Source organism: Saccopteryx bilineata, chromosome 4, assembly GCF_036850765.1.
Source record: "Saccopteryx bilineata isolate mSacBil1 chromosome 4, mSacBil1_pri_phased_curated, whole genome shotgun sequence".
Lineage (NCBI taxonomy): Eukaryota > Metazoa > Chordata > Mammalia > Chiroptera > Emballonuridae > Saccopteryx > Saccopteryx bilineata.
The window spans coordinates 118,996,812-119,022,666 of NC_089493.1; positions in this window are offsets into that span (position 1 = coordinate 118,996,812).

Below are 25,855 nucleotides of genomic sequence, written 5' to 3' on the forward strand. Positions count from 1 at the left end.
TTTAGGTGCTCCTATATTAGGTGCATAAATATTTACAATTATTATATCCTCCTGTTGGATTGATCCTTTTATTATTAAGTAGTGACACTCTTATCTCTTACTATAGTCTTTGTTTTAAAGGCTATTTTTTCAGGTATAAGTATTGGTATCCCAACTTTCATTTCCATTTGTATTCAATACTTATTCCTATTCCTACACTTTCAGTCTATGTGTATCTTTTGATCTGAAGTGGGTTTTTTGTAAACAGCATATGTATCTGTCCTATTTTATTTATTTATTTTTTTGTGACAGAGACAGAGAGAAGGAAAGAGAGAGGGACAGATCAAGACAGACATACAGGATGGGAGAAAGATGAGAAGCATCAACTCTTCATTGCAGCTCCTTAGTCTCCTTAGTTGTTCATTGATTGCTTTATCATATGTGCCTTGATCAGTGGCCACAGGAGAGTGATTGACACCCTTCTCAAGCCAGCAATCTTGGGCTCAAGCCAGCAACCTTGGGCTTCAAGCCAGTAACCATTGGGCTTCAGCCAGCGACCATGAAGTCATGTCTATAATCCCATGCTCAAGTCAGTGACCTCACACTCAAGCTGGTGAGCCTGCATTCAAGCCAGTGACCTCAGGGTTTCAAACCTGGGTCCTCTGTCAGGAGCCGATCCACTAATGCTGGCTAACTAGGTCACAGCAGGAGAAGATCCACAACTGCTGGTTGACAAAGTCACAGCAAAAGAAGATAGAGTCACCGCAGTAAGACCAACAGCTGCGGGTTGACAAAGTCACCACAAAGGAAAGGCACAACGATACTTCCCCCTTTAATCTTTTGAATTAATCTGGCCTTATATCCCCCCTTTTCTGGGTGTGTGCTATTATTTGTAGCACAGGGATAATAGTACCGTGCTTTCCCTGTAGATTCGTAGTAATTTCTTTGGAAATGAGACAGAAGGTGTAAGTTCCACAGAAAAGCCTGTAAGCCCCTTGAACTGGGGCTCATCATAAACATAAGAGGCTGGCCATGATATCCCTCATAAAGGGTTAAGTTTGTAGGAGAATTTCTTCTTATTAATCATGTTAGAAAGAATATAGTTAGAACTTAGCTAGTATATGAATATAGTAAATAAATAAAGTTTAACTAGACATTAGAATCTTAGGTAAAGTGTAGTGGAGTGGCCTGTTGCATGGCCTTGGATAGGAGTGCAGCTGGCTAGTAAAGAATGTTTTGTTAAAAGACTTGTTTTGTCACTGAAGACAGTTGCTGGGCTTTTCTCAGTAAAACATTCTCATGAGATTTTTGCATTTTCCAAGAATAAGGAGAGGAATGTGGTGGGATTCATAGCAGCAATAGCAACTAATGCCTTCTGATATTATGTTGCTACTAGCTATCTTGCAGGTGCACTCTATGTATCTTTAAGTAAAAATTACTCTTTATACTATGTCAGTTTCTTAATAGCTAGCCTTTTGTAGTCTTGTGGGAAAAGAATTAGGACACTACATGAACTCAAGGCTATTTGCCTGAGCAAGCGGTGGTCCTTTGCTAGTCCTTGATGATTTCGTCTGCTATCTCTTTCTGTGCCCTTGACTCACAACAAGAGTAAAATAGAGTTATTAATTAGTACTAATCTTTTAGAAGTTTGTACCGATATTGTTATTACTATTCAAGTTATTGTATAACTGTACTTTGAATAACTTACCACCTGACTTGTAGCTTATAGGTATGAATTAACTGTTATCTAAAAATATGTAACCATAGTGAAACTAAAACAATGATGTATTCAAAATACCATGTGATTGTAACTTATTGTGTGTGCATAAAAAGTAATGTTAGACCAGCCATTGCAGAGATGCCTGGCAGTAAATGCTAACCAGAGAATAAAGAATTCGGCTCTCTCACTCGATTTTCGCCAACGCCGTCTCCTCCTGTGGGACCCCTGGATTCCCCCCTGGGGCTGGACTCCGGCAGTCCTCCACATCCCACTTTGATGCTCTATTCACAGTGCCACTGCCCGGTCAGGCTGGGTCCTGTTTTCTTTCCAGCAGCTACTCTATGTCCTTTAATTGGAGCATTTAATCCATTTACATTTGAGGTTAGTATTGATATATACTCAGTTATTGCCATTTTATTTTTTAAACTTATTATTTGCTTTCTCTCAATTTCTTTTTTTCTTTATTTTTGTTTATTTATTTCTTTTACAGAGACAGAGAGAGAGAGAGTCAGAGAGAGGGATAGATAGGGACAGACAGGCAGGAACAGAGAGATGAGAAGCATCAATTATTAGTTTTTTCATTGCGACACCTTAGTTGTTCATTGATTGCTTTCTCATATGTGCCTTGACTGTGGGCCTTCAGCAGACCGAGCAACCCACTGCTTGAGCCAGCAACCTTGGGTCTAAGCTGGTGAGCTTTGCTCAAACCAGATGAGCCTGCACTCAAGCTGGAGACCTCAGGGTCTCGAACCTGGGTCCTTCCACATCCCAGTCCAATGCTCTACCTACTGCGCCACTGCCTGGTCAGGCCAATTTCTTTTTTTTCTTTGCTCTTTTACAGCAGACTCCTTAACATTTCTTGCAGTACTGGTTTGATTGTAATGAATTCCTTGAGTCTTCTTTTTACTGGGAAACTTTTTATTTCTCCTTCTATTTTAAACAGTGGCCTTGCTGGATAAAGTCTTGGTTGTAGATTCTTACTTTGCATCACTTTGAATGTTTCTTTCCAATCCCGTTTGGCCTCAAGTGTTTCTGTTGAGAAGTCAGATATCATCCTTATGGGGGCTCCTCTGTAGGTAATTAACTGCTTTTCTTTTTCAGCTTTTAGTATTCTTACTCCGTCTCTTAACTTTGACATTTTAATTCCAATGTGTCTTGGAGTAGGCTTTCTTGGGTTCCTCTTAAGGGGACTCTGTGCTTCTTGAATTTGTGTGACTTTTTCCTTTATCAATTTAGGGAAATTTTCAGTTATGATTTCTTCAAAAAGATTCTTTATCTCTTGTTCTTTCTCTTCTCTTTCAGGAACCCATATAATGGGGGTGTTTTTTCTCTTCATGTTGTCACAGAGATCTCTTAGAGTTTCCTCAGTCTGTTTGAGCCTCTTTTCTTTTTGCTGGTCTGCTTCTGTGCTTTTTAAAACCTTGTCCTCTAAATTGCTGATTCAGTTCTCTGCCTCATCTAGCCTACTGTTGACACCTTCTAGTGCCATCTTCATTTCAAAAATTGTACTTGTCATTTCTGACTGTTTTCTTTTATGATTTCAATGTCAATTTCATTATTTGCAACCATTTATTGTTGCTCTAAGACCCTTGAGCATCCTAAAAATCATTATTTAAACTCTGCATTTGGTAGTTTGGTTACTTATATTTTACTTAGTTCTTTTTCTGGGGATTTCTCATGTTGATTCATTTGTATCATATTGCTTTGTCTGCCAATTTTGTGTATTAAGTAGCACTGTCTGACTTTAAAATTTGTTGTGGTGTCTTTATGATAAAGATGGACTGACCTCCAGGCCACTTGATTTTCTTGTTCTAGGAATTCTTCTTGAGGGTAGTATTTTCCCTTCTGTTGTATGTGAGTATTGAATTCAGTTGGTTCTTTCATGGGTATAGTTATCTCTTAAGGCTGGCTGGCTCTAAAGGTCATCCTTGATCATGTGTATTAGACTGTGTACTGTCTCTGTCCTGTTGGGCTTATTTATTCTTCACAGTGTCTCATGCCTGCTGGACTCCTCCTTTGTGTATACTACTTATATAGGTAGTTAGTCTAGGGTTGGTGCTGTTTGCCACCCACTACTAGTTGTGTTGGTTCTGGGTCTTTTTGGGTTGGTGCAGCCATTGTTTGTAAACTGCTATGGGCTACCTGTTTGAAGCTACCATTCTGTTTGATGTTGTGTTTGCATTTCCTGTGCCTGGGTAGTGTGTGAAGCCAAACTATGTATAAGAATCAGCTTCCTCCTGCATAGAGATGACAGCAGCTTCATAAAAACCCAAACTTTGTAATATTTACCTCCACTTTTCTGCTGCTCCTCTTCCTCTTGCAGCTGCCTGATCTTCTCACAGAGTTTTCTCTAGAAAGACTATAGTGTGGGCTCAGACTGGCCTCATCCAACAAACCCATCTACAGGTAGCAGACTTAGTAGGTTAAGGCAGCTGAGGTTGAAAATATAATATTAGTGAGACCCTCTACTCTAAGGGTCTCTTGGTCAGAAGCTCAGTATGGAAAAAGTGACTCCTTTTTCAGAGCCTAATACCTCAGCCACTGTTGGATACTCAAATTTTAGTTCTCCCCAACAAGGTGAGCAGCAGGTTTAGTTCAAGTAGAACCAACAATTCCCTCTGCAGAAATTCTTACAGCTGATGAGACCCTGGTCTCAGGGAGAAAGATTGAGAGAGTCCTCTCCTGGGGCTGATTGTGCCCCCTAGAAATGCCTAAGCCCCTAGTCCAGACTTAACAATAAGTTCATAGGGATCCACACATTAAATATTTATTCTCCAAGACTCTATCCCCTACCCCTGTGGAATTTAGCCCAAGAGGGCAGGCTATCTGGCACCTGGGCTGCTAACTGTGAAGTTCCGCCTTATCCAATGCACATGAGCTGCTGTGACAATGCTAACCACAGAATGCAAAACTTGACTCTGCTGGGCCAGGTGAGAGAAACCCTTCCTAGAACACACCACTAGCAAAGGTTGCTAGGTCCTTTCCAGCTTGTCACTGGATATGCTAGCCACGGGCCCCGCTGGAGGGAACCCAGTGCAAACCAGTGGTGTACACTGACCATGACTGGCCTTCAGCAAAATTCTTGGAACTACCAAGAAACCCAGAGTTTGTGGCTGCCTCTTCTCGACCCAGGTGCTCATGGAAATACCAAGGTGCACACCATGTCTTGCTTTTACCCACACTGGGCCTGGGAGACAGTCTGCTTAAAAGGCCAAGATTTTCTGAGTCCTTCATCCTGCAGCCTCTGTCTGCTTGTTGGGTTAGGCCACTGAATAAACCTCTGGTAGAGTCTATAGCCTGGGCAACTCAGGGATTAGGAAGGGTGGTGGGTGTGGCTCTACCCCATTTGTTAGTCTGTCCTGACTTTTTTTACAGACCTCAGTAGGGTGTGACCCCAAGAGTCTGGAGGGTATGGCCTGTGAGACCCAGACATGTGGTCAGCCTGCAGTCTGAACAGATTCTACTGAATCTCCTGTGAGTCAGAAGCACCAATCATAGACTCAAGAACCTGTCAGAGGAAATCTCAGGCCTCAGTGCCAAAAAACTGAGTCACTTACAGGCCCCCTGTTTCCTGGCTGACTTCTCAACATAGCCCAGTCTCCATTTGTGGAGCAGGTGGGTGGGGCTGTTGCTTTTCCCCAGGCTGATGCTGCTCAGAGAGGACTGCTCCACCCAAGAAAAATGGTGACTGCAATATGGGAAAATGACTCAGCATAGGGTTTCCAGTGGCTGTCCCCCACAGTGTCTCTCCTTGGGCATCCAACTTTACACTCCCCAGAAACAGCTGTAGTCCTCCCAGCTCACCCTGTCATAGCCCTGGGGAAGTGACTGTGAATGACATTGTTATAGTAATATAATGTTATAGTAATTAAATATATAGAAATATTGAAAATTATGGAAGATATATAGAAATAAGTTAAGATATAATAGTAAAAGCCATTAAGTGAATAAGACTATGCTGTCTGGATCAGAATTAATCTAGTGTGTACAGATATGATAGGCAGACTCTGCCTTTCACACAGGACCCAGTTAGTATGTGTGTGAAGTCATATATAGATAAAAAATGGCTTGAGACATGGAGAACCCAAGTTCAAAACCCCGAGGTCACCAGCTTGAGCATGGGCTCATCTGGTTTGAGCAAAGCTCACCAGCTTGAGCCCAAGGTCACTGGCTTGAGCAACCTCGGTAACTTGGTCTGTTGTAGCCCCTGGTTAAGGCACATAATGAGAAAGCAATCAATGAACAACTAAGGTGCTTCAGTGAAGGATTGATGCTTCTCGTCTCTCTCCCTTCCTATCTGTCCCTATCTATACCTCTCTCTGACTCTGTCACAAAAAAAAAAGTTAAAAAGTGGCTTGATGTAACAATTTTGTAAGTTAACATAAACAAGAAGCTTCCCTAAGAACACCTTAAAAGTGGCTTGATGTGACATTTTGGTAAATTAACATTAAAAGGGCTCCCTGCTAGGAACTTCCATAAGCGAAGTTTGAGGTAATAATCCTGTAGATTGACATGTGTTAGAAGGTGTTGGTCAGAAAAGGTACTAAAGCTAAGGGCCCCACCCTGTTACAATAGTCGCCCAGACTCCAACATTGAACATGGTCTGTCTCCACGCCACTCTGATCAAGGACAGCTGAGAGGAGCATGCCGACAGGGCCCCCTTAAGCTGTACCCAGGCATGCCAAAAGGATCTGTGAGTAATAAACTGCCTTTATGATTCTTGCAACTAACTTGTGTGTTGGTCATGTCTTTCCTCCAGTGGCCGTTGGTTTTGGTACTGATAAGTAGAATCCTCATGGCAGCCTCAAGAGTACTCTTGAAGAGGCTGCCAGCCCTGTTGTTAAGCAGAAGTGTCCTGCTGTGCGGGGAAGTTGAATCGATGATGCCTGATTGAGGTAGAGCTTGGGCTCTACAGGACAGAGATTTTCTGTGTTGACCCTTTAAGATGGTGCCAGCATCTCTGAGAGCTCCATCTCTTTCATGCAGACACAATCCTTGCTTTTTTACCACCAAATGCTGTGTGGGCACCTCTTCTAGGCTCTGGGGCTCTAGGCTGGGGCTCTGGGCCTGTGGCTGAGGAACCACATCTCTCAGGGCAACCCTCCTCACAATGAGAGTTCCTCTGGATCTTCAGCTGCTGCTTACTCCAGGGAGCAGGAAGTCCCCTCTGTGTCTCTATCCTTTCTATCATTCCTGTGTCTTCTTCTGTATTTTTGGTTATACAGTCCTCTTTGGTTTTTCAAGATGGTTGTCCTTAAATTATGTTATAATCCAATTTGGTCCTGGGAGGTGGCAGTTGGAATTTCTGCCTACTCCATTGCCATCTTGGAATCTCCTCTTTCCAATTTTTTGAAAGGCAAACCTGGAATATATATTTTTAAACAAATTATCAAATGTTGAGAAATAAATTTTTGTTTTTATTATTTTTATTTTAGAAAGCAAGTAGAAATAATAATTTCCTTTGTCAACTTAAAAAATTTAAATATTTGACATTATGAATGATAGGCATATTCTGGGTTTTTGTTATCTTGTACAATAAATTGAGTATTAGAAAAAACTTTATATTTTTATTCAGGTATCAACTGAGCTGTTAGTTCTGAGAGATTTAGGGTCTCCTGGTTCTACTTATGATGTTCTTAACTGGGGAACTTGTCTAATTTAGGTACATTTTTGAAAATTGGACATAGGATGAAAAGGATCCGATATTTGGGTTCAATGCAAAGCGGATCATTCTATAATTCCATTATTCAAGATAGTTTAACATTGTGAGTGTGTTGGGTGAGTGCACAAAGCCATCACATTACATATCCATTAAATTTGCAGATGATTTGGTATCAAGCACTCCAACAATTCAAGCCTTAAGCAGAACAAGGCAGCAAGTGTCATTGTGAAATATTTATTACAAAATTTTTTCCTTCTAAGAACAGTTTTAGATATCTATATGTTGGGTGTGCCTATAACTGTAGGCTCACATATTTGCCAAACAAAGCTGCAAGTTTTATTTGGAATTGTGATTTTATGTGTGGGTCCATGTTTGTTAAACATTTCTGATTTGTGCTCATGTCTATGGTTGTTGATTTCCTCTTCCATGGTAAGTGTTCTCCTGTTGGAATTCACAGGGGATTAAAAATCTTCCCATTTGCCCACACATACTTTTATACGTAATGCCTCTTTTCCAGAACTCTTTATTTCTATCTTCTCCTTTTCCTTCTTTCATGCCCCTGACTGAATGGTCAGTGTTATGATTAAAGCTACTTCTATAACCTGCTGTTCCAGAGCCAGAGACAAAGCCTTGTGTGCTAGAAACTTCCTGGTCAAGAACCAGAATGACAGAACAAGAAAGAATGAGAGAGGGAAGGAGAGAAAGCTATTCAAAGAACATTTATGAACTGGTTACCATTGAATCAACTGGGCCTCAATCCCTCTTGGGGTCCTCTAAGAAATCACGTGAAATACCCCCCAGTATTATGTGCCTGAGAAATAAATGAAAGACTGTGTACTGGCTCTATTCAGTTCTCCATCCGTCAAGGAGTGCCCCAGGGAGTGTAAACATTTCATACATACAGTTTTGCTCTATGTGTGGAATAAGTGCTTAGTTGAGCTACTGCATTTTGTGGAGTGGTGGCAGAGATCCCAGGACAGAAAGCAAGAGCTATGTTTATATCAGCTGAGGCTAAGTGACATTAGGTTACATTTATGTACAGCTGGGTGCCACAACAATGACCAGAACAAAAGACGAGCCTAAACGATGTGACGAGGGTGATAAAAATATGATCCACACACAGAAAGAATACTTTCAACAATAAACACAATTCTTCTATTGAAAAATTTGGGTTACTGATGTTTATAGGTTATAAAATAGATCTTACATATTTTGTATTGAGTGTGATTCATTTTCAGTTAACCTCTACCAAGCTTTTCTTGGTTTGTGGAATTACAGTTGTGTTTCTGTTATCAATGTTTCAGTGAGGCAGCTGTTTCCTCATATGTATTTTCTAGGGGTAACTGATTCTCTAGATGCTTTGTGAAGGAGTGGATTAAAATGTTAAAAGTATAATTATCATAGATAATTTAGTGTTGTGTCATCGAAGTTTCTTTTAGTAGGAATGGTCTATGTTAGCACTTTAAAATCATCAAGGCTTCATTTACTTTTGAGGAATATAATTGGCTGTATATTTTGGTGATTTTAGAGGCAATGAGGAGAGAACCATGGCTTTGATCTCTCTGCTGCATTTCTCATCCCTGAAAGACTTCTGTCCACCTTTCCAGGGCCTAAATTCCATAACTGAGACCTCTTCTATGCATGAGGGATTTACTCCTCATTACAAAACAGATAATACTTTCTTTGTACCTTAATAGTATTTGTACTAACTATCTCTTCACCTGGAATCAAGTTCTGGTATTGGTATTGATAGTTTAGGATAAAGGGGTGAATGAGAGAACATGAGTATCACAGGAATAAGTTGGACTTCAATGATGGAAAAATATCAGCATATTTCTCAATGTTTCCTAGAACTTCTTTTTGAAAGGAAGAAGTAGTATTACCATTCAAATGAAGAAAAGTTAGATCAAATGGAGGATAAAGGAAAATAGGAAAAACTTTTGACAGAGTAGTGATGAAACTGTAGAAAGAAAATAATTAAGTCCTTTATTGAGAATTTAAATAGAAAGCTGGTTTGGAACAAGAAGGAGCAACAATGCTATGCATTTGCCACATTGGACTGGGTAACACTTGTTTTTTTTTCTGTTTTTACTAAAATTCCATTTATTCATTTATTATTTTAATAAATATTTGTTGAGAGCATTCTAGTTGTCAGACCCTGTCATTTGAGAGAAATCAATGTATTGACCTATTTCAAGAACATTACATGAGAAATAAATATCAAATGTATTTAGTAATAATCAAATGTATTTTCCTCATTGTAGAAAAATAGGGAGGAGCTAACTCCATATCATACACTGGTGTATTATTTCTGAGTTGGAGTCATGCCTCAGAAAGTTCGATTTCCCACACAGTGTTCTTTTTTCTAAATGGGAATTCAAACACTGTCTGTATTTCTGAGCTTAATTTCTGTTTTCAATCATGGTGCATTTCTCCTGAGAATGTTTAGGTGTCATTATACAATAAAGTGAGTAATATTAGAATTTTCAGAAGTATGATGTTGACACAGAAGAGCAAGGAGACACTCTTATCTGCCACTTAGATAGGATCCAGAATAGCAGATTTTATTTTATTTTTCAATTGAAGTTAACATACAATGTTATATTATTTTCAGATGTACAACATAGTGATTTTACATTTATATAATTTGTAAATTAATCATCCTAATAAGTAGTACTCATCTGACAACATATATACTATAGTTATTAAAATATCACTATATGTCCTATGCTGTACTTTACATTACCATGACTATGTTTATAACTGCCAGGTTGTATTCCTTTTCTTTTCTTTTCTTTTTATTAAGTGAGAGGAGGGGAGGCAGAGACAGACTCCTGCATGGGCCAGGACCAGGATCCACCCGGCCAGCCCAATAGGGAGCAATGCTCTGCGCATCTGGACCCTTGCTCTGTTGCAACTGAAGCCATATTTTAGCACCTGAGGCAGAAGCAGTGGAGCCATCTTCAAAGCCTAGGGCCAACTGGCTTTAATGAAGTCATGGCTGCAGAGGAGAAGAAAGAGAGAGAAGTGAGAAGGAGAGGAGTAGAGAAGCAGATGTGTACTTCTCCTGTGTACCCTGACCAGGAATCAAACCCAGGACATCCACATGCCGGGTCAATGCTCTACCACTGAGCCAACTGCCCAGGGCCCAGTTTGTATTTCTTAATCTTTGCTTGCTTCTTTTTTACCCATCCTCCCAGCACACTTCCCATCTGGTGACCACTATTATTACTATGTATTAGTATTACTTTACTTATTGCTAGATGTGGTCATCTAATATGTAAATGAAAGTATTGTGTAGTAATTCTGGGAAGCCTATTTATGTGAGCTGAATCAACAAAAAATAAAGCTTTCTACCCATACCCTATTATCTTTTCTCTTCTCTCTCAGAATACATAACAGGAGGCCTAAAGTTCTAGAAGTCTTAAATTATTTGCCCTTTAACTTTCACCATGCATTACCTCCATCTGGCTATTCTTGAATTGTATCCTTTTATAATAAACTGGTAATCTAGTAAGAAAAATGTTTCTCTGAGTTTAGAGAGCTGCTTTGGCAAATTAATCAAACCCCAGAAGGAGGTTGTAAGAGCCTTTGATTTATAGTCAGTACAAGTAACTACCTAGACTTTAAACTGGTGTCTGAAGACCAAGGGAAAGAAGGCATTGTCGGAACCTTAAACCTACAACAAGTTGGTCTAAATGCACAGGTACCTGTCAACTGAAGTGTGGAGAGTGGGGAGGCAGTCTCATAAGACTAAACCCTTAAGCTGTGGAATATGCCACTATCTGTCAGTGTCAGAGTTGAGTTGAATTACAGGACACCTACCTGATGTCCAGAGCATTGGTTAGATGTGTGGGGAAACCCTACCCCTCCATATATTGGAAATTGGATCTAGAAGTTCAAAAAACTCTTGCTCACTTTCTGACCTGACATCAGAGTTCCTTTATTTGATTCACTGGTTCTTCTTCAGATGGACACACATGCCTCATTTCTTCTTCCATATTGAGTCCCTATCTCTAAAAGCATGTGGGTGAGAAAGGCACAATGTGACCTAGTCTGTGTTTCAGCACCAAAAGTGGACCTTTTTAAGAGTGAAGTGTGTATTTTAATTGACCCAGAAGATAAAGATTATAGAGACAATTTTTCTGACTGCTACAAATAGTGAGTTTACTTAGGGATTGGATACTGGCTTGAAGACATGGTTTCACGAATACTCAGTTCAAATGCTACTTCTGGGAAACTTTTCAGTAAAAAGGCTGGCCTAAATTAAATGTGCTTTCCTTGTGTACTAATTAGAAACAAGTACATGCTGCTATTGCAACATTTATCTCCCTGCACTGTAATTAGGCTTTTAAATTCTGTCTCTTCCATTGCAACGGAAGTCTCTTAAGATGGGACTTGGATCTTACATTTCTAGATCTTGACAGCGAGGCCTAAGCTAAGTATATATCGTATGTTCTATAGATATTGGTGGATTGAGTAAGTAAATGACTGAATCAATGAATCGATGATGTAAAGGCAGTAGTCACGGCCACCATCAGAGCCACTTGCCCAATGCAGCTTTGCATTAGACTCGGACAGATGATAATGAAACAATGGAGCCAAGAACTGGTGGGCCATTATCCTAGCTTGCACCTGGCGGGTAAGTAAAAACACACACTGGGCTCCAAAACTCACTCATTCAGTGCTCACAAAGCTACTGATTTATTGGAGTTTCCTAGAATCAAAGGTTTCTAGCTCACCAGACTTATTCACCTCTGTTCCCCATCTCCTTCCTTCTCTCTGCACAAACTCTGCACAAACTGGTTTCTCCCTCAGCACTCCACCATCTTGGCTGCTTCTCCTGGTCTCCTCCACGTGGCCTTTCTTTGCTCTCCCCTCTAATGCTGATCTCAGGAACTGAGAGCGAGCAAGTTCCCAGTCTGCCCCCATTTTATAGTGTGGAAAGCAAAACCTTTAATCCAATATATAAACAAGGAAGTCTTTGATACAAAGTCACTTATCTGAGGCATAATGGAATTTCTCATGCAATCAGTCAAGGGTGTGGGGAAAAGCTTAGTCTTAAAACTAAGCCTTAGGCTATAACGACCTGGTCTACTTACAGCCTGTCCCCATACCCAATACAAACTATAAACGAGCAAATATATATATCATATTTAAAAATTCATTTGACCAACAGATGGTATAAGTAAAAAGAAATGGGTGAATTACTTATCATTTTGTTAGAACAATATCATTGTACAGAGTACTTGAGAATTGCTTAAGGTTAACCACAGAACCAAGACCTTGCTTATTGTTTCACTACTCAATCAGCAGTTTGTACATTTTATAAAGATCTGCATAAGCCCTAAAAATTGAGTCATGTAATTTTGTTGCAGAATCCTATCTTTCTCCTCTGTAAAACCCCATCATTTTGATCATCTTAGAGAATTGTTGCAGAAATAAATAAAATAACAATATTAAAGTTTTCAACATATTCCCTGATATGTACAAAGTACATAATAATTTTTAAACTTATATTCACATACCTTAAGTAGTCTTCGTGTTTAGATGACATAGAATCAAATAAATATTTGATGTGAAATATTCCTTACTTATAAGATGCATCATTGTATCTATTCTTAGTTTTGTCAATGGGGAGTAAAAAATATGATAGATGAATTGTATGCAGACTGATTTTAGAGAATAGATGCTATCTTCCTTTGCAGAAATTATGTCAAAACTTCAAAACTATCTAAATCATCTCATGTTTTCATTTAATATTCTTCTTTTTTCCCTTTTTTATTTTTTTATTTTTCAAGTGAGAGGAGGGGAAACAGAGAGACAGACTCCCACATGCACCCCACCCAGAATCCTCCCAGCAACCCCCATCTGGGTCCGATGGTCTACCCATCTGAGGCCATGCTCCCAAATAAGCTATTTTTATTGCCTAAGGTAGAGGCTCCATAAAGTCATCTTCAGCTCCCATGGCCAATGTGCTTGAATCAGTCAAGCCATGGCAGCAGTATAAAAAGAGAGAGAAAGAAGGGGAAGGGGGAGGAGCAGAGAAACAGATTGTTGCTCCTCCTGTGTGCCTTGACCAGGAATCAAACCTAGGACATCCATATACACTGGGCCAATGCTCTCCCACTGAGCAAACCTGACAGGGCCAATATTCTTCTTTCTGTAAAGTGGTGGTAACATATTGAAAAGATCCTAAGAATCAAGTATTTACTGTTAGTATTACATTTTTACCATTGTGTGTGTGTGTGTGTGGGGGGGGTAAGTATAGTTCAATTATTTGCTGCATTCAGTGGCACTTAATTTTTTAAAACCCTAAGGATTTTATAGTATAAGATACATTCTAGCAATGGCAATTGAAAGAAAAAGAAAGAAAGCTATACTTCCAAATACATTTTCAGAACTCTTTCACAGGTAAGCTTATGCTGTCAGTGTCTTGTGGATGATGGGTGGCTTAATAAATTGATAGAATAAAAAAGTGAAGAAAAATACTGGAAGTGGAAATGAAACTTTATTGATCCCCAGCAGGTTCCATTTTATTACAAACTTTTCAGCTGTTTGAAAAATCTGACCCTATTGATATGAATTCAGAAATGACATCTCTGGTGAGTTCACTTTATTCAGTAAGAATTACAAGTAAGAGCATTTCTCCTAGACTGAGCTGTAGAGACATGTACTCCTTTTTGTTGATGTATTTTTAGTTAATGTTGGGGAGAAGCTTTATCTTATACTTTATGAAATGTGATAGGAAAAGTATATGCTGAATGTGGAAGAATAAAATATCATCATGTTTACTCAACAAAATGTATTGAACATGTATTATGTGTATTACTTTATGATTCAAATATCTGTGGAAATATAAAACTATGAAATCATAATCTTTAGCTTCAAGAGCTTACATTAAATTAGAAAAGACAAGGTACAGTGGAAAAGCAACAAGAAAAAGGCTGCTAATAAAATTTTGTTGAAAGAGGTTATTTTGTTTGAGAAATCTATCAAATGATTGGGAAAGAAATAGCCATGTGTCACATAATGACATTTGGTCAACGATGGACAACATATGTGTCCGTGGTCCCATAAGATCATAGTGACGCTGAAAATTTGCTCTTATCTAGTGAAATTGTAGCCTTCTAACATTGTAGTCCAACTCACTATTCATGTGTTTGTGGTAATGCTGGTGTAGACAAACTTATTGCAGAGTGAGTAATAAAAGTATAGCAAATAAAATTATGTATAGTATATATTACTTGATAATTTTAATAAATGATTGTGTTATTGGCTTATGTATTTACTATCCCATTTACTATAAATTTAGACTGTGTATTTTCTACTTGTAAAAACATTTGCTGTAAAACTGTATGCTGTGTTACTCAGGCAGTAGCTTGATACAGCTCATTTACCTTTACTCTTGAGTACCATACTTTCTTTTGTGCTTGTTTTAATTTTATATTGTTTTGTACAGTAGTGTTTTCAAAGCACTGGTCTGTAGACAAGTCCACCAGAAATTTTATGCTGGTCTGCAAAGGATTTAAGCACTCTGATGTTACAGGACAATTATAGACCCAATGATCTTAGCTGAATTTGCTTATGACCAGGGTGATTTCTGCCTAAGCGGTCCCTGAAATAATTCTACTATTTTCACCAGATACCCCCACGTTACTGTTGTACCATAACATGCTATACAGGCTTGTAGACTAAAAGCACTAGGCTATACCATATATCCTAGCTGTGTAACAGGCTATGCTATCTAGGTTTGCATGAGTACAGTCTGTGGTGTTTGCATGATGAAATTACTTAAGAACCTATTTTATATATAGATCTATAGATTGATATAAAATACTAAAATATATTTTAATAAATATTGCCTCAATTTGTAGGTAGGTATAGGATTTTACTGCTTCAAAATACTTTCAATATATTATTTAAGTAACATAACAACTATCCCTGCATAAAGGTATTATTGTTTGTTTCACTTGCATAAATAAGAAAAATGAAGCTCACTGAAGTCATGTTCACAAATTAAGAGAAAGCATACACGTTTCATCATTTCAAAATGCATATAACAGCACTGCTTTCAACTGTAAATTATTATTATTTTTAAATATGCTTTAGTTTTTTGGAGAGAGGCAAGAAGAGAGGGACAAGAACATCATGCTGCTTCTGTGTGTGCCCTGACCAGAGAATGAACCCTTAACCTTGTTATTTCAGAATGACACTCTTAACTGACTGAGCTAACTGGCCAGGGCTGTAAATTATTATTTTGATATACATGTTTAGATACATATAGGGTAGTATGAGAGAATATATAGCAATGTATTTATTTTTTTGGGAACTGGAATCAGATAGAACTGATATACAATCTGTTTTTGACAATCAGCTATGTTAACTTAGTCAAGTTACCAATTCTCTTTGACTACATTTTTTATCAAGATAATAGAAATAAGAACACTAGTTGCTTCATAAAAAGGTGTATCAGTTTAGGTATTTTCAACTAAAAATACCAGAATAGTATCTTAAATAATAGACATTTTTTTTTAAATTAAGGATTTACATATTAGAGTAGTGTAATGTTCAAAGAAAAGTTGAGAGAAGGTGCTATGATTTCCCACATACTTCCTGCCCACACATGCAGTCTCCCCCATTATCAACATCCCCTACCAGAGCGGTACATCTGTTACCATTGATGAAACTACATTGACACAATGTAGTTATGTAGATTGAAACTATATTGACCCAAAGTCTATAATTTACATTACATTTTGCTCTTGGTGTTGTACAGTCTATGAGTTTAGGCAAATATATAATGACATGTGTTCATCATATGTTATCATTGTATTTTCATGGCACTAAAAATTCTCTGTACTCCACCTATTTATCTCTTTCTACCCTGTAACCCCTGGCAATCACTGATCTTTTCTTACTGTCTCATAGTTTTACCTTTTCCAGAATGTCATATAGTTAGAATCATACAATATGCAGTCTTTTCTGATTGGTTTCATTCACTTAATAATATCTACTTAAGTTCTTCTGTTTCTCTATGTAGCCCAAAATCTTATTTCTTTATAGTAGTAAATAATATTCTATCGTCTGGATGCACCACGTATTATTTATTCATTTACCTACTAAAGAACATCTTGGCTATTTCCAAGTTTTGCAATATAAATAAAGTTTCTGTACAGGCTTTTATGTGAACATTATATCAACACATTTGAGTAAGTGTCAAAGAGAATAATTTCTGTATCTTGTGGTAAGAGTATGCTTAGTTTTATAAGAAACTGCCAAACTGTTTTCCAATGTGGCTATTTTACATTCTCACTATTGTTAGGTAAGTAGCTAGATATTAATAAAGGAAAGAGACAGAAAGAATCAGACAATGAGCATAATAAACTAGGGAAGACAGAATCAAATATTAAAATGAATAAAATGAGGAGGCCTGCTTCAGTAGGAAGTTACAACATTCCATTTACTAGGAAGCTATAGCATTTATAGTTCCAGACAACCCAGGGGATCCCAGCCATGATCCCCTAAGGGGATTAATACTCCCTCCCTTCCCAAGTAAGGTAGAAAAAAGTTTTTTCCATATCCTCAGGTAGATGGGGATCCCCAGACTAAGGAGGGAGATGCTTCTATGATTCCACTTTGAGGCATGTGCAGAGGAAGCCAAGATGGCAACCTGTCAGTTTAGACTAGAACAAGGATCTGATTGGTGACTGTGAGGAAACAATGCAAGTCTGCAAAAATATTAAGAATCAGTGCTTCTTTCTCCTCTCTCCTGGAAACATGAGCTCACCCTGTTACTTTGCAGCTGTAATGGCTTCCTGGGGCCCAACAGTGGCATAGGATCCATACAGGAGCTCTAAATGTGGTGCTGACTCCAGCACCAACATGGGTGCAAGAAAGACTATGCTGGTCAGTTGAAGACAAGGACAGACTGGATTGAACCATAGCACAGATTTTATAAACACTTGTCTTCCTCCTAAGCCTGATGAATGCAAGGCTGGACTTTTTCCAAGGTGGGGCTGATGAAGATGAGACTCTGGAAACCTGTGGGCAGCCTTCCATTTCACCTACAAATAAATCTTACTGTGAAAGCCTCATAAGTGAGTCCTGTGGAATGCCTTCCCTACTACTTCATAAAAAAACTTCATTTCCACCAGCAACAGTAGCAATGAATGAGTGTTTCTGTTGCTTTACATCCTTGTCAACATTTGGTGTTGTCAGTGTTCTGTATTTTAGCCTAAATGTGTGCAGTAGTATCTTGTTACTGTCTTTTGTTAATTTGTTTGTTTGTTTTGCATTTCCTTCATGATATAAGATATGGAACATCTTTTGCTATGCTTATTTTCTTTGATAAGGTATTTGTTAAAGTCTTTGCCCATTTTTTAAATAGTTTTATTTAGACAATTAATTTTATTTTATTATTATTATTATTATTATTATTATTATTGTATTTTTCTGAAGCTGGAAACAGGGAGAGACAGACAGACTCCCGCATACGCCCGACCGGGATCCACCCGGCACGCCCACCAGGAGGTGATGCTCTGCCCCTCCCAGGCGTCGCTCTGTTGCGACCAGAGCCACTCTAGCGCCTGGGGCAGAGGCCAAGGAGCCATCCCCAGCGCCCGGGCCATCTTTGCTCCAATGGAGCCTCGGCTGCGGGAGGGGAAGAGAGAGACAAAGAGGAAGGAGAGGGGGAGGGGTGGAGAAGCAGATGGGTGCTTTTCCTGTGTGCCCTGGCTGGGAATTGAACCCGGAACTTCCACACACCAGGCTGATGCTCTACCACTGAGCCAACCGGCCAGGGCCAAGACAATTAATTTTAATGGGATGATATTGGTCAACTAGAGCACATAGATTTCGAGAAAACATCTCCAGATCATTCTGACATTTGATTAAATTGTATACCCATCACCCAAAGTCAAACTGTCCTCCGTCATGCTTCATTTGGTTTTCTTTATGCTCCTACCCTCTGACACCCTCTCCCTCTCCTCCCTTCTTCTCCCCCTGGTAACCACTGCACTCTTATCTCTGTCCATGAGTCTCAATTTTGTGTCCCACCTATGTATGGAATTATACAATTCTTAGAATTTTCTGATTTACTTATTTCACTAATTATGTTATCAAGGTCCATCCACATTGTCATAAATTATCCTATGTCACCATTTCTTATGGCTGAATAGTATTCCATGGTATATATGTACCACATCTTCTTTATTCAATCTTCTATTTTAGGGCATTTAAGCTGTTGCTGTTTCCATTTCTTGGCCACCGTGAACAATGCTGTGATGAACATGAGGGAAAATGTGTTTTTCTGTACCCATGTTTTTGAGTGTGGGGTATATACCCAGTAGAGGAATTGCTGGGTCATATGGTAGTTCTATTGTTAATTTTTTGAGGAACCACCATACTTTCTTCCATAATGGTTGTACTACTTTACATTCCCACCAACAGTGAATAAGAGTTCTTTTTTCTCCATAACCTCTCCAACACTTGTTATTTCTTGTCTTGTTGGTAATAGCCAATCTAACAGGTGTGAGATGGTATCTCATTGTAGTTTTGATTTGCATTTCTCTAATAGCTAATGAAGATGAGCATCTTTTTATATATCTGTTGACAATTTGTATTTCTTCCTGGGAGAAGTGTCTGTTCATGTCCTCTTCCCATTTTTTCATTAAATTGTTTGCTTGTTTGTTGTTGGGTTTTTTGAGTTCTTTATATATTTTGGATATTAGTCCCTTATCTGAGCTTTTGTCTGAAAATATCATTTCCCATTTAGTTGGATGTCTGTTTGTTTGTTGTCAATTTCTCTTGCTGTGCAAAAGCTTCTTAGTCTAATGTGGTCCTATTCATTTATCTTTGCCCTCACTTGCCTTTGGAGTCAAATTCATAAAATGTTCTCTATGGCCAAGGTCCATGAGTTTAGTACTTATGTTTTTTCTATGTATTTTATTGTTTTAGATTTTATATTTAGGTCTTTGATCCATTTAGAATTAATTTTGGTACAAGTCGGGTTTCATTCTTTTGCATGTGGCTTTCCAGTTTTTCTAGCACCATTTATTGAAAAGGCTTTCTTTTCTCCATTGTGTGTATTTGACTCCTTTATCAAAGATGATTTGACTATATATATGTGTGGTTTTATTTCTGGGTTCCTCATTCTATTCCATTGGTCTGTGTGGCTATTTTTTTGCCAGTACAATGCTGTTTTGATTATCATGGCTCTGTAGAATAATTTGAAGTCAGGTATTGTAATGCCCCCAGTTTTTTTTTTTCCCCTTAGGATTACTTTAGCTATTTGGGATTTTTTATGGTTCCGTATACACTTGATGATTTTTGTTCCATTTCTTTAAAAAAATGACATTGAAATTGCACTAAATTTGTATATTGCTTTGGGTAATGTCCTTTAACAATGCTTTGTAGTTTTTATTACATAGGTCCTTTACATTCTTTATTATGTTTATTCTTAGGTATTTTGTTGTTGTTATTGTTGCAACCATAAAAGGGATTATTTTTTTTAGTTCATTTTCTGAAGTTCCTTTGTTGGCATATAAGAAAGCAATTGACTTCTGTTTGTTAATTTTGTATCCTGTGATTTCTCTATATTGGTTTATTGTATCTAATAGCCTTTCTGTGAAGTCTTTGGGGTTTTCTATATACAGGATCATAGTATCTGCAAAAAGTGAAACTTTTACTTCTTTCTTAATATGAATACCTTTTATTTCTTTCTCTTGTCAGATTGCTTTGTCTAGAACTTCCAGCACTACATTGAATAGAAGTGGAGAGAGTGGGTAGCCTTGTCTTGTTCTTGATTTTAGAAAAAAGTTTTCAGTTTTTTGCCATTTAATATGATGTTAGGTGATGGTTTGTCATAAATGGCCTTTATTATGTTGAGGCAATTTCTTTCTATACCCATTTTATTGAGTGTGTTAAACATATAATGGTGTTGTATTCTTTTGAATACCTTTTCTGCATCTATTGATAGAATCATATGGTTTTTGTTCTTTGTTTTATTGATATGATGTACTACATTGTTTTACATATGTTGAACCATCCTTGTAATTCTGGATTGAATCCCACTTGATCATGGTGAATTATTTTTGTAATGTGTTGTTGTATTTGGTTTGCTAATATTTTGTTTAGGATTTTTATATCTTTATTCATTGATGATATTGGACTGTAGTTTGCTTTTTTTTGTGCTGTCTGTCCTTGCCAAGTTTTAGTATGAGGGTTATGTTGGCCTCATAAAATGTGTTTGGAAGTATTGCTTCTTCTTCAATTTTTTGGAAGACTTTGAGTAGGATAAGAACATAATCTTTGAATGTTTGATAAAATTCACTAATATAGTCAGCTAACCCTGGGCTTTTATTTTGGGGGAGGTCCTTGATAGTTGTTTCTCTTTCTTCCCTGCTTCTGTGTCTGTTTAGGCTTTCTACTTCTTCATGATTCAGTGTAGGAAGATTATATTGTTCTAGGATTTTATCCATTTTTCTAGATTTTTAAATTTGATGGCATATAGTTTTTTATTGTATTCTACAATAATCCTTTGTATATCTATGATATCTGTGGTAATTTCTCTTCTTTCATTTTGGATTCTGTTTATATGAGACATTTCTCTTTTTTTCCTTAGTGAGTCTTATGAGGGTTTGTCAATTTTGTTGATCTATTCAAAGAACCAGCTTCTTGTTTTATTGACTGTATCTATAGTTTTTCTGTTCCCTATTTCATTTATTTCTGCTCTAACTTTTATTACTTCTTTTCTTCTGCTGGTTTTCGGTTGCTTTTGTTATTCTTTTTCTAGTTCCTTAAGATGTGCTGTTAAGTTGTTTACTTGGGTTCTCTCTTGTTTATTTATATAAACCTGTAATGATATGAACTTCTCTCTTGTAACTGCTTTTGCTGCATCCCAGAGATTCTGGTATGTTGTGTTGTCATTTTTGTTTGTTTGTATATATCTTTTCATCTCTGTTTTTATTTCTTCTTTGACTCACTCATTTTTTAGAAGTGTGTTAATTTCCACATTTTTATGGGTTTGTTTACTTGTTATTTGAAGTTGAATTCTAGTTTCAAACTTTATGGTCAAAGAATATACTTGGTATAATTTTTCTAGGGTTTTGTTTAAGGCCAATATTTCTTCATTAGTTTGCTTTTTGGATGAATGATCTAGAACCATCAATTGTATATTGCAGTCACCAAGTATGATTGTGTTTTTGTCAGTTTTTATTTTTAGATCAGTTAGTTCATGTCTTATATACTTTGGTACTCCTTAGTTTGGTGGATATATACTAAGAAGTGTTATGTCTTCTTGATTCAATGCCCCTTTATCATTATAAAATGATAATGATAAATCAGAGACATCTTTGTCTCTAATTAACTTTGTTGTCTTATAGTCAGCATTGTTATATATGAGTTGGCAACACCTACTTATCTTTGGATATTATTTGCTTGGAGAATCATTTTCCAATCTTTCACTTTGAATCTGTTTTTATTCTTATAACTTAGACATGTTTCTTGAAGATAACATACAGTTGGATTTTCTTTTTTGATCCACTCTGCTACTCTGTCTTTTAATTGGTGAGTTCAATCCATTTATGTTTAACGTAATTATTGACACAAGGGCTCTGTATCTTGTTTGGTTCTTCTCTTTTGTTTTTCTGTCATTTGTTTTTGTATGGTTGTATTCTATACCTTTTTTCTGTGTTTCTTCTTTTTTTAAGCCGTGTGTTTCAGTAGTGGTATTTTCAGTGGTGGTTACCATTAGGTAATTAAAGAAATATATATCATATTCATTGTAGTCCATTATTTCATGAATGCTTCTGCACTCCATCTTCCTTTGTTACTCCTAATTTTTGTCTTCTCTCCTTGTTTTGTTTTTGTTGTCACAGATTATTCTTGCTTTATTGTGCTCTTGTTGGAGATTTTACTTGTGATTTTGTTTTGTTTTGTTTTTTGTATCTGGTCAGTTAACTTCCTTTAGTATTTCCTGAAGTGGAGGTTTTCTGGTGATAAATTCCCTTATCTTCTCTATACCTGTAAATGTTTTTATGTCTCCTTCATATTTGAAGAAAAACTTTGATGAGTATAGTATTCCTGATTGAAAGTTCCTGTCTTTCAGTACTTTAAATATTGGGGTCCACTCTCTTCTGGCTTGTTGAGTTTCTGTTGAAAAATCTGATGATAACATAATGCTTGGACCATTTTTTAAATTAGATTGTTTTCTTATTGTTGAGTTTTTACGAGTTCTTTGTACATTATGGGTAACAGTCTTTAATCAAACATAACATTTGCAAATATTTTATCTCAATCTATTGCTATCTTCTCTTTCTCTTGACAACATCAATCACAAAGCAGAAATGTTAATTTAAACAAAGCCTAGTTTATCAATTATTTGTCTCATTTATTGTGTCTTTGGCATGGTATGTAAAAAGTCATTGCCATATGTAAGGTCATCAAGCTTTTCTCTGTGTTATCTTTAAAAAGACATTATTTTTCACAGATAATTTAAAGGTGACTATATATACTGAACTGATAGTGGCTTATATATTATTACATAAAGAGTTATTACATAAGAAAAAATTAATTTTATATGATTAAGAGACTTCTCTAACTTTATATAAATTATCTACAAATAAACACGTAAAAAGAAAATCTCTACACCAATAAAAGCAGTAACAGGTGAATTGTAATGTTATTTATGATAAGAAATATATCCTTTTATGATAAGAAATTTTCCCTGGCCATTTGGGTCAGTGGATAAAGTGTTGGCCTGGCATATGGATGTCCTGGGTTTGATTTCCAGTCAGGGCACATAAGAGAAGCAACCATCTGCTTCTCTATCCCTACTTCTCTCCCTACTTTCCCTCTTCTCTCCTAAAGACAGTGCTCTGTTTGAACACAACATCCTGGGTACTAAGGATGACTGCAGGGAGCACCCACCTCAGACACTAAAAATAGCTCAGATGCAGCATGGCCCCAGAAAGGAGGGGGTAGATGTTGCCAGATGGACCCCGGTGGAAGTGCATGTGGGAGTCTATCTCAGTATCTTCTCTCCTCTTATCTGAAATACATATTTAATATTTGTCTTCATTACTGGCACAGAGTTTCTAAAGCTTTTGGAATTTTCTAAGTGGTAAAACCAATTAAGTCATTTTGTTATGTTAAAGAGGTGACTTTTGGAAAGTCCCTAGGCAATCTAAAGTGGTAAGCTGGTTTCCAAGAAAACCAATTATTTAATAAACAGTTAGTCCCAAAACCTGACCTGCTACAGGAGAAGAAGGTGGCTAAAAAAGATTGAGTCCAATCACCAGTGATCACTTATTTAATTAATCATGCCCATGTCATGAACCCATAATAAAAAGCTACAGGACAGGGTTTGGACAGCTTCCAGCTTGGTGAAACAGGATGCATCTGCATGTTAGGAGGGTGAGCTAACCCAAACTCCATAGGGACAGGAACTCCTATGTTTTGGAACCTTCTGGACCTCATCCTATGCATCTCTATTTGGCTGTTCATTTCATATTCTTTAATCTCCTTTGTGATAAAGAGGTAATCTAGTAAGTAAACTGGTCTCTTCAGTTCCATGACCCTCTCTAATGAATTAATTGAACCCAAGGAGAGACTTATGGGAAACTCTAATACAGTTAGTTGAACAGAAGCACAAATAACAATCTGGACTTGTGATTGTCATCTGAAGTGGGGGCAGCACTATACAACTGAGCCCTTAGAGAGAAGCCTGATTACAAGTGCAATTTAACAACCAGTTTGCTGAACTCAACAAAAAATTAGGTATCAGTTCTGCTGAACAGATATGAACTGGCTGAATCCCCCCACTACTACTTATTTGGCTGAGCAGTGATAGGTAGCACTAATGCGGGTGTTTTCCGGTTTCATCTGTATTTTACAATATGAAATAGACCCAACCTAAAAACACAAAACGTGCTTTGTATCTTTCTGCTTTAGTCTCTGTGACTCAGACTTTCATGACCTAAGCAGACTTAAACTTGTGTTGCCCACTCATTTTTCTGATAGGCTGTGTAATGAAGTAGGCAGAGTGATATTTTCTCTATTCTATTTGCCTTGAGAACTTATAGCAACATGATATCCTGTCCCTGAGCTAAAGACTATTATCACCAGGCAAAGAAATTTAGTAATTTAACCTAAGAAATTATCCTTTCAAATATCATCCACCCTTACTGCAGTAAGTCTAATAAACTTAGCTAACTTGATCAGAAGGGTTTTGTTTTTTCTACTGACCTTAGCAAGAGTTGACATTTGACAGCTTCCACCTTATCTTCAGCTGTGCTGAGATCTGACTGCAATCAGATGGAGACTGCAAATCCTGGACTATAGCCTAACAAGAGTAAGAATTGTGAGGGGATGGATCAATGCATTCTATCAGATTTTGTGACTAAGCTGCTGTTGAAAGTGTCAGGTATAACAAGAATAACAAGTTATATTTGTTATTTGTTTTAAAAAATTTTTGATGGATTTTAGAGAGAGGAGATAGAGAGAGAAAAATACAAGGGTTGGGAAAGGAGCAGGAAGCATCAACTCATGGTAGTTGCTTCTCACATGTGTCTTAACCCAAGCAAGCCTGGGATTTTGAACTGGCGATCTCAGTATTCCAGATCAATACCTTATCCACTGCACCACCACTGGTCAAGTACAGCTTATGTTTGAAAGCAGCTTTTCAGGTATTACACTGTCTCAGTGCACAGACTACCTGGAGTTGAGGGATACAAAGAAGATACAACAATATAGTATTTTACTATAACAGGGAAATAAGACTAAGAAATGTGAACATCAACTAGACCCCCAATTCCTGATCTAAGAAGAGTCTTTACTTACTTATAAAATGGAAAGTGAATGGAACAATCTACAATTCTCTAACATTTTTGCCACACATATTAATTGAGTTTTGGTAGATATTATTTGAGAATGAATAGAGAGGAGGGAAAAATCAAACAGTGGGTTTTTAAAAAAATAAACTTTTTTACTAAAGTGGATTAGAATGTCAAGACTGAAATCACCTGAGAAATTCTGAAATATAACAAAGATCAGGAGACTCTATTAACAGAGATTATTATTTAACTGATTTGTCTAGGCCTTAGTTCTAATACGCACCTAGTATTGAGAAGAACAGATCTAGAACAGAAGTTGGCAACTACACAGTCCATGGGAAAAATCTGGCCTGCTGCCTGTTTTTGCACAGCTCACAAGCTAAGAATATATATATTTTTTACAATTTTAAAGAGCTGACACAAAAAGTATTTTAGTACACATAAAAATTATATGCAGTTCAAATTATAGTGTCCATAATTAAAGTTTTATGAGAACTTAGCTATTTCTCATTCATTTGCATATTGCCTGCAATGGCTTTTGGGTTCCACAAGCAGAGTTGAGCCACTGGAACAGAGACTGTATGGTTTGCAAGCTTAAAGACTTTTATATCTGGACCTTTACAGAAAACATTTGCTGACTCCTGATCCAAAAGCTTCAGA